The sequence below is a fragment of the Stomoxys calcitrans genome, chromosome 3, assembly GCF_963082655.1.
Source record: "Stomoxys calcitrans chromosome 3, idStoCalc2.1, whole genome shotgun sequence".
NCBI lineage: Eukaryota > Metazoa > Arthropoda > Insecta > Diptera > Muscidae > Stomoxys > Stomoxys calcitrans.
In genome coordinates, this window is record NC_081554.1 from 107,273,057 (window position 1) to 107,282,958 (window position 9,902).

A 9,902-nucleotide genomic window follows, 5' to 3' on the forward strand; every position below is an offset into this window, starting at 1 on the left:
GCATTTCATCGAGTAATTTGTGAAGATTGTGAAAACTTGGCCCTGCGTCTGGTTACCAGACCAAGAAGTGTTTTAAAAAGTGTAAAATTTTGTTGACTAAGTCTCTCAAACGTCCAGAACTAAAATTTTTTTAAAGAGAATATATCAAAATTGGTTAAAAACCTGTAAAAAAAAAAAAAAAAAAAAAAAAAAAAGTATTATTTAAAGTAAAAATAGCTATAAATATTGATAGAAAAAAATTAGAACTCAAACTTTTGTAAGTGTTGTGCAATTTCAATGGTAAAAAGAAAAAGTCTAGAGACAAATAAAATAAAGAAAATTAGCTAAAACTGTTGTGCTAAAAATTAAATTTTTTTTTTTAAAAAGAAAGTAAAAGACAGTGGTTAAAGACAAAAAAAAAGGAAAAAAAAAACATAGACATTGAATGCGTGAGTGTGTAAGTGCTTTGTTGCTGATTTCACCAATTTCCTGTCCATATCCGCTTTTAAATACCTCCTTGGAATCGCTGTGTTGGAAAATATCCCGGAACCGGAACACTTGAAAGATCTTTCAACGGGGGACATTTTTCAAAGTGAGTAATTAAACACCCTTTTTGATTAGATTTTAATACCCACCGAAGTTCAACGTGGTATTCACCTTGTTTTTTTGGTGTAACTAAGCAAATATCATTCAAAGTGATCAAATGGCCGCTTAGCCATCACCCCATCAAGTGGTTGGTTGGCTCAGTGGTGGGGGTCGCTGACTCTGAAGTGAGAGGTCGTGGGATCGAGCCCGGGTTCGGTCATTTAATTTTTCTTTTCAAAATTTATTTTTTTTTGTCTAATTAATTAATTAGATCAATAATTTTTGTTTTTTTAAATAATTCCATTTTGGTTTGGATGATATTTGTTTGGTAACTCTCGTGGGTAAGGCAGTATATGGGAGGAAGAGAAAGCACTTGGTGCACTTTAATGTACCATACAGAGAAATAATTCTGATTAAAGCTACATACATACATCCAATGCATTTCGAATGTAATCCACCACGGCACAGTGGGTCGCAGGTTCATATCCCCGAACCAGAATGAAATTTTAAATGGATTTTCATTCTTAATTAAAGTTTTTGCCATTAACTTTTCTTTTACATTTTCTTTTATATTTAAATTTTGCATGCACATTTGATTTAAATTAACCCCATGATATCCGAATGGGATATATTTCTTTCAGCTTTTTTTTTTTCTTTGAAATTGCACATACACCGGTTAGGTTTATTTGTCATTTAGCTAGGCTGTTAGCCTTTTAGTTTTGTTTCCTGTTTTTAAAGTAAAGGGATAGTTGTTTTTAGAATCATTGTTGCCTAAATTATTATTGGACTAGTTGCTATCTAAATAATTATTGTTACTTGAATTAGATTTGGTCTAGGCCACAATGAACGTTAATTATCTGGAAATTGTTTTAATGAATTTATTAATGCTGTTTAGGATTAAGGTTATGTGAAAGTTCAAGTTAGCTTTTTCTAGAATTTTAATGGTTTATTTTGGATTTTGTTTAATAAACAACATAATGAATATTAGCTAAATTTCCGTTTTGTGATTCCGGGGCTACAAACATTTGAAGGGTAGGTACAGTGGGACCAATGGATAAATATGATATAACTTTGGGTTTTAGTCCTGGTCATGGATGGGCGGGCGTATTACGATGTGAACATCTCTGCATCGGTGGTAGACAAAACCCTCTCTTGAAAATTCCCCCTTTTTTTTTACTTTCCTCTCTCTATTTCTCTCTCCCTCTCTTCTATCTTTCGCACGCACACTTTTAAAATAATATAGTGTAGACATCCCATAGTTTGAGTTTTCAGCCTTAAAGAACCTCCCCATTGCCGACGAGACAGAAGCCGGAAGCTAGCTGCGTGCTGCTGATTTCAGCTCAAACATTTCAGACCATCTTGGGGTTTACTAGACCTAGCGTTGTATGCTACATGGCATGCTTCGTATAAAGAGCAGCTGCAACTGCAGTCGTGGACAATCGAGTGAAGAGTCTCAGTGAGATGCCGGGCGGCTCTGTCTCTTGCTTATAAACGGAGTGCCTATGATGATCGATATGACAAGTCGAGTTATTGGCGCCTTTAAATAACCAATGTCCATCACGTTCCTGAAGCGATCGATCGTATGGACCGGAACGAGCTTACTTATCTTTAGAAGTTTGACGAGGATTGCTACCTCCAAATGGAAATTAGTTGCAACAAGTTCTTTGACCTATTTCGCTCACCTACAAGACCATACTCCCGGCACGGCATGAGCACCACGCTCATGGTTATTCCGTTGACCGCTTATTTTGCTGCCAGAGATTTAAGGATATCTGACAGTGTTCCAATTTGAGCCCAATGACAATAGTATGTGACATACGTGGCGTGTGGTCTTTTGTTAAAAGCGGGCCATACATCTCTGAAGCTGACATTAAGTCTTTGAGAGCTAGTGGTAATTATGTATATGGATCAATGTTTGCAGCCCCGATTTTAATTTAAGAACAAAATTTAGAACCATCCAATGGGCGTATATTGCATATATGTGCTAAGTTTACGATATTGTTGAGATTTTTTAATGCCTCAAAAAAGTAATCCTAAACAAATCGTGGAGAAAAGCGAATATAGTACCAGCCTTTAGGAGAAAATCTAATTACTCTTTTTACTAGTCAGAACTTTTTTCGAATTGGGAGAAAACTCTTCTTTTGTAGGGACCTAATTGCTTCAAATTCCTCGCGCAAGGCATCGTACCACATTATAAGCTTTTTGAGGCAGGCAAAGGTATTGTAGCCGATGTATTCTGAAATAAATAAGTAAGTAAGTAAATACTTTATTGGAGTCTTCTTATTTTCAGTTACAATGAGAATGTGTTATCACGAATTGTTAACATAACTCTTAGAACTATAATCGTCTTGTGCTAATACACATTGAAGGTAGAGATGCAACATGCCTTTTCTGAACTTTGAACATAATGTTTAAAAATAAAGTGAATGCAAAAAATAAGGCTTGCTCACGGCCTTGGGATTTCTCTCACAGAGCATGGTCTGTAAACAATAACAACTATAAAAAAACTTAATACTTAAAAACTAGATAACAGAAAAAACTGTCAGTGTTCATGGCGAAAATAGTAAACTATTATGTTGGTTTCACATTAATTGTATAAATCGGTAAGAGTAAAAAGTTGTATTAGAAACTTTTTTTTTATAAAAATAGGTAAGTAGAAGGAATGTTCATCGGGGACATCATATATAAATATTTGGTTTTTTTTTGAAAAATTTAGCTGAATATACGATATGAGCAAAGCTCTTTTACTAATTGGGGTAAGTAGTTACAAATTACACCTATCTAAATTCTTTTGTTATCTATTTAACCTCTATGGGTCCCAGGCGAGGTTCTGGAGTAGAATGGCGGTATGATAAACTGCTCCAAGTCGTTGTCTATATTCTCATGAATTACACCCACAGGTGGGAGATAAGCGGAACTGGACCATTGCAAATCCCTCTTTCTGTTATAAATTTTGGACATAATACATTTTCATGTGTAGCAAGATTTTCAACAAACTTCTTTTGAAGGTGCATCACGTACATACAGAAAGGCAGGACTTCTGCGGTGTTATAAATGTAAGTATTGGAGTATTTCTTGGTTGAACATATATAATATTTGTTTATGCACTTTCGTAGGATTTTCTTTTCAAATACTTCCAATCCTTTGGCTACTATTGGAGAAATAGTAAACCAGATCGGAAATCCATAAGTCAAAATAGGTCGAATGGCAACTTTATACAAAAAAGTTTTGTATTTGTTGGTAAATGCTTATTGTTGGAAAGGTATGAGACATCCCTGCTATCCGTTGTGCCTTCTGCAATGTTGTTCGGCCATGGTGATTAAACTTCAGCAGCTTATAAAAGTGGATACCCAGGTATTTAAAGCCTGATTTAATGGGGATATCAACGCCATCAAGCGACGAGTGTAACATTTTGCTTTCAGGCACGACAGTTTTGGGGCATTTACCTGAGGGGTTATTCTGAAATAAAAAAGGGATTTAGGACTAAAATATAAGGGATTTAGGACTTTATAATTTTAACCCTATATAAACTTAAAATTAGAAAGTAACTTTCATATATTTAAAAGTCAAAGGGTGTTTGTTTGGTCCGTACGGCTGAAAAGATTTGCCTCAAACTGGCGTGCAGGCCGATCGAGTCAATATGAGACTCATCAAATTAAGTCTTCGGAAGTTGAGTGCGAATTTGAAAATAATATTAGTTACATGACATTTTATGTTGGGATAAAATAGAAAAAGGATAACGTAACATAAATAAAATTTAGATAATAAAAATAAATTATAATAATCTAAATAGATTAAGATAACATAAATAATTTAAGATTTACATTAAAATAATAATGGCGCCGATGAGATAAAAGTAATCCAATTATCGAAACGCGTCCACCAGTGGTGTGACATATGTCCTGCCTTGTCTGAGGAACTGGCAACTTCTTTTCTTCAAGACTCGTTAAACAATCTCTTCTTTGGGTGTTGTATTCGCTTAGTCATTAAGCTCGACTTTAAAAACAATGAAACAAAAATTTACTTGTATGACCGGCTGTTAAAAAGCCAAACAGATGAAAAAGATGATAGTACGTACACCCTGAGCACTCGGAACTTAAAAAAACAGCTTTCAATGTTGTTGTTTCTAAATGGAAGAAGAAAAGCTCGTCTCCAAAATAAAATCCACCACATGCCTGGTGGTCATGTTGATCTAATGTTGATGTAATGTTCTTTTCTTCAAGACTCATTTAACAATCTCTCCTTTGGGTGTTGTTTTCGCTTGGTCATTAAGCTCGACTTGAAAAACAATGAAACAAAAATTTACTTGTATGACCGGCTGTTAAAAAGCCAAACAGATGAAAAAGATGATAGTACGTACACCCTGAGCACTCGGAACTTAAAAAAACAGCTTTCAATGTTGTTGTTTCTAAATGGAAGAAGAAAAGCTCGTCTCCAAAATAAAATCCACCACATGCCTGGTGGTCATGTTAATCTAATGTTGATATTATGTCGGTGAGGTGGATGCTTCAACATCGCAGAATAATGACATCATGGCCGCGCACCAAAATGCTTGTAAGAGGCAGCGTACTGAAAATGCAACAAATTTAAATGAAATCGTAATCCCGGAGCTCAGAAAAAGACTGAAGAGGCATAAGCAGACAGATGACAACTCCTTGGGTATCTTCAATGTTCTCACTCAAGTGGATTTGCTTCCGCGGCAACGCAAGTTACTGGTAATAAAAATAATAACAACAACAATGGTGCGACAAGGCCAAACTGGCATCCACCATCTTTTGTTTACAATGTCAACACTAAGGCGCTTGTTGGCTCCTTAAGAGACACAATACCAAAGTTTTCTTTTAAGGTAAAGAATATAAACAAAAACAAGAGTAAATTGTTTTTTTCCGATCCGTCTGTCCACTCGTCAATGATGACCCTTTTGCGTGAGAAGGGTGTACATTCCTATTCTTTTATACCGAAAGAATTAAAGCAGCCGTCCTTTATTTTACGAGGGCTTACGGCAAACACTGACATGGAGGATATTAAATTTGAATTAGAGGAGGTCATTCAAAATACTGTTGCAAAATGTAAAACACCAAAAACCAATGAGGCTCTTTTTAGTATCATTGTTACTAGGGAAAAAACTATCAGAGATTTCGAATATAAGAGCTTTGCAAAGTCCAATCGTATCCTAGGAATAACCATGGAGGAAGGACAATGACATTCAATGTAGGAGGTGCCAGCGTTGGGGCCACATTGCAAAACATTGTAGTTCGTCGTACAATTGTGTCAAATGCGACTACTTGGGCCATGTTGACCTGGGTGAATGCCAACGTACAAAGGAGAAGAGGAAAGTCCTGAGGATATGTAAAAATAAACATTGCCAAACTCGCACGAAAAAGTACTCAAACACTAACATCTACAATATTTCAAACATTGAACCATTATGTGCATATGGGTTCAAGCCCCTGATTGTATTTGTACAGAGAATGGCCACACATGAAAACGATCTGATAAGAGACATTTATGAGTTAGATGAAAATTGATCCAGGTGTCATTATTAATGAAACCATCGACAACGAATCAGCCCCGCCCACCTTGCCAGAATTTTTTCACGAGACATCGACTGGATCCCATCGTGTATGACAAAAGAAACTGTATATCAACATATTACCTTTTAATATTTCAGAATTAAAAAAGAAACATTAACACGATTATTTATACAATTTTTCTTAAAAACGTATCACGAACATTGCTCAATTCGTCTTACATATTCTTTCTTACTGATAGAAACAAAACATATGTTATGTGTATATAAACTTAACTATACATACTGTTAGCTATTAGCTACTTTTATTAACCGACTAATCTGTTATATCGTCGTTGTCTGGTTATAACCCAGCAAAAAATTGTTCATGCCTTGGAAGCAATATGAAGATGTTCTAGTATACTTATGCGCATTTTGAATGCTCAATAAGTAGGCATGAAACTATAATAATGCAATATTCTTTAAAAAATTTACAAAAAAAATATGGTTTTAACATACTCTTGCACAGCAATCTATTACTTAGGGTATGCATGAAACATGGCTTCAAAGTATGGTGAAGACGATTTGGTTTTACATCCATATTGCTTCTGTTCAGCGGTTGTGTATGCTGAAAGTGTTTTGAGTTCAATAAACGAAGTTCAAGTAAAACACTTCGTGCTTGATGAAAGCTAAAGATTGCTTTAAAGAGAGTTGAATATCTTCAGTTGAATTTGCCAACTCGGACAAAAAGGTTATCGCGCTTGTTGTGTTTTTGTTGTTGTTGTATACTTTTTAACGCAGTATTCTTGAGTTTTTTTTTGAGACTGAATTCAAATTTGAATTTTTTTAATTTATTTCATTTATCTTTTAAATTAATAACTTCATAGCGCTATCTGAGACTGAGTTTTGTATGTTATTCAGAATTTATTTTTAATTAAACACTGGAAATAAAAATAATATAATAAAAAATCATTTATTTTTTGGGGCATTAATCGCAGAAAACGGTGTTGTTGTCACTTCAGTTTTAACTTACATCCGGGGGTGCAATATTTTCTGCTGAGAAGTTTTTTTTTATTATTAACAGACTCTCTTTGCCCTGTAAGTAACAGTAAAGGCCGAGAGCAAGCTTTTTTGTTTTCATTTTGGTTTGTTATTCGCAAACGTATGTAGACACTATACCCTCAAGCGCGTAGCTAGTATCTATAAATACCGTGTATTGGAACGAGACAATATTAGTTTCAAATGTTATAATAAGTAATCGATAATCACAATGCCATGCAATCGAAATAGAAGAAGACTCAAATAAACATACAAACATTCGGAATAGTCGCCGTAATATTTAATTGACGGTTATGTTTCGTTTTTATTTTCATACCAAAAGATGTTTTTTATCTGCACTTATGGTTTTATATTTTTTCGCAATTAAATAAACTAACAAAAAGAAAAAACGAACCACAGGAACCAATAAGACAAAAATGATGGCGACATTGATGTCAAGCGTTGCCACTAAAATTTCTTTTTGCCATTTTCCTCACTATAAACAGAGTGACAGCATTCCGCTTGAAAAACTGAACAGAGTACTCGGCTTAAGCTACCAATCCGCAATACTGGCAAATAAAACGACCTAATTTTCGTTCCTGGATAATAACTTTCATATTTTTTTTTTGGAATTTTTCAAACTTTGTTATGTTAAAAAAAATTTTTGGTATTTGCGTTGTTTTTGGCAAAGACTCATTATACCAACGCATATAAATATGTATGCACAGGGGAACACGAGCATTAGTATTATCGGTTGCAGTTTATGGACGTGTCCGTTCATCCTCCATCTTTTGACATGCTGAGTCGATCTAGCCATTACCTTCCGTCCGTCTGTTGAAATCAAGATAGCGTTCGAACGGATGAAGATTTTCTTGAGCCGCTAGAAGCCTCAATTTTCATTTGATTCGACTGAAATTTGGCACAAAGAACAACATCCGTGCAAAGTATGGTACGAATCAGCTAATAAAGTCATATGTGTAACTCCCACATAAACCGATTCCGGATTTGGATTCTTTAGCCCTGACTTTTCATCTGATTTGGCTGATACTTGTTACGTGAACTACACTTCCTTAGCAATAAGCTTCACAAATGGATATAGGCCCTCCAAACACCTATACCCCATTATGACTTTTTGATTGTTACATAATAATTCAAATACAAAATGAGTTAAAAAGGGTAAATTTTTAGCTTGGTTGGTTCGGCCGAACTTGGCTTGTTTTTACTTGTTCTTGAATGCTTCGGCATTCTTCGTCCGTCTGTCGCAATCACTATAGCCGTCAAACGACTGAGATTTCGGGCAGGTACTTCTTATTGGTGTAGGTCGTTGGGGATTGCAACCGGGTATTTTCGGTTCATATTGAATAAAGAATAGTGGAAGAATTGATGACGGTGAGGGAATGGTAATAATTCCACCATTCAACCAGAATATGGATCGGATGGATCCAAGCTAGGAATAGTTTGGATAAGTATAATGAGAACAGTCAAAAGCCGAAGACAGAGGTCTCAAAAGAAACGTAAGCAGAAATGAATGCGGGCGCCGTCAAGGAGTTAGAAAGGGTAACGAATCGCTTGAACAAGAATATCGAAACTTTGGAGTGGCACATAATGCAATTAACGGCAAAAAATTATCACTTGGACAAGAGTAAAAGGAAGATACAATGTGAGCTGGAGAATGCCACAATAGAATTGCAAAGAAACGGAAAAACTTTGATAAAAGTAAAGCAGAGGAAAAAGCCATTTCAGAACGTGATACTGGCGAACGTTAAGCTCTTAAAAATAAAACCAAGTTTCTCTTACTTAGCCGCGAATTGGTCAAGGTCTATGATAAAATTGACGACATGGAATACAAATACATGGCGCTATAAAATAAACTCAAAGATTTGATCTATACCCAAAGCCCCGACAGCAAAACGTTCATGAATTGGAGGTGGCTAAGCGTGCACTGGAGTCGCAACAGACACCGCTATTTAGGTGGGCACACGATACCAGACATGAACCAAATTAGGGGAGTGGTATGGAAAACAATTAAGGATTTTGTAAGTAGCACGGAATTCCTAACTTTTCTTTTCAGTCAGAACAGTTAGCTTTCTTCGTCACTGCCCAAGAAGAGATCTCATAACCAGGTCAAGATCCAATTTCTTCTTCAAATGTGATGAAAAAACTTCTGCTATTATAAATACTTAGGTTAGGTTGTGTTGAAAAGATGGTGCGGATATTAATCCGCCCCATGCCACTACGGACATACACCGAAAAAGAAAATATAAGTCATGAATTCAGAGTTACTTCCAAAATCCCTAATTTTCTTCCATACCACGCTCCTAAGTTGGTTCATGTTTGGTTTTGTGTTTCCACCAAAGTACCGATGTCTGTTTTAAAGACTTAAGCCATTTTCTAAAATAAATTCGAAAATACTTTCTCCTCTATGGTTAGGAAAGTTTTAGAATTGTTTTATTGCCACTAACTTTTCGATTAAAAAACCTATAAATTTAAAATAATTTAACATGTCTTAGTTTTTTATAGACTCCACACACAATTCAATCAACAGAAAGCGAAATTTTCTAAACCATATTTTTCATGGAGTAACATTAACATGACAATCTGACAGGATGTTTGCAAACTGGATTTTACGCACTTCAGAAAATAGGCTTTAAACAGAAGATACGTATGAACTATTTCAACAAAGTATCTGTAGCACCAAATTATAAGATGAAGCACCATAGAAAACTCAAGGCAATCATAGTTTTCCATGAGACAGGATAGGAAAAACAACGTTGATTTATGCCCGAGTCAG

The 9,902-nt window shown here is 35.4% G+C and overlaps 2 long non-coding RNA genes across 4 annotated transcripts; both read right to left on the reverse strand.

Annotated features, from left to right (window-relative positions):
* Positions 1-2,806: 2,806 nt before the first annotated feature.
* Positions 2,807-5,566, reverse strand: LOC106089895 (uncharacterized). Of its 2 annotated transcripts, none has more exons than XR_009397743.1 (3): positions 4,925-5,566; positions 4,389-4,842; positions 2,807-4,023 (listed from the first exon to the last, which is right to left on the reverse strand). It is a non-coding gene; the product is annotated as an uncharacterized LOC106089895 (long non-coding RNA). The 2 variants fall into 2 exon arrangements; XR_009397744.1 differs by having other exon boundaries at positions 4,389-4,560; positions 4,643-5,566.
* A 693-nt stretch (positions 5,567-6,259) lies between these two features.
* Positions 6,260-7,675, reverse strand: LOC106089894 (uncharacterized). Of its 2 annotated transcripts, XR_001221709.2 has the most exons (3): positions 7,386-7,663; positions 7,107-7,273; positions 6,260-7,014 (listed from the first exon to the last, which is right to left on the reverse strand). It is a non-coding gene; the product is annotated as an uncharacterized LOC106089894 (long non-coding RNA). The 2 variants fall into 2 exon arrangements; XR_009397742.1 differs by having other exon boundaries at positions 7,107-7,675.
* Between the last annotated feature and the right edge of the window lie 2,227 nt (positions 7,676-9,902).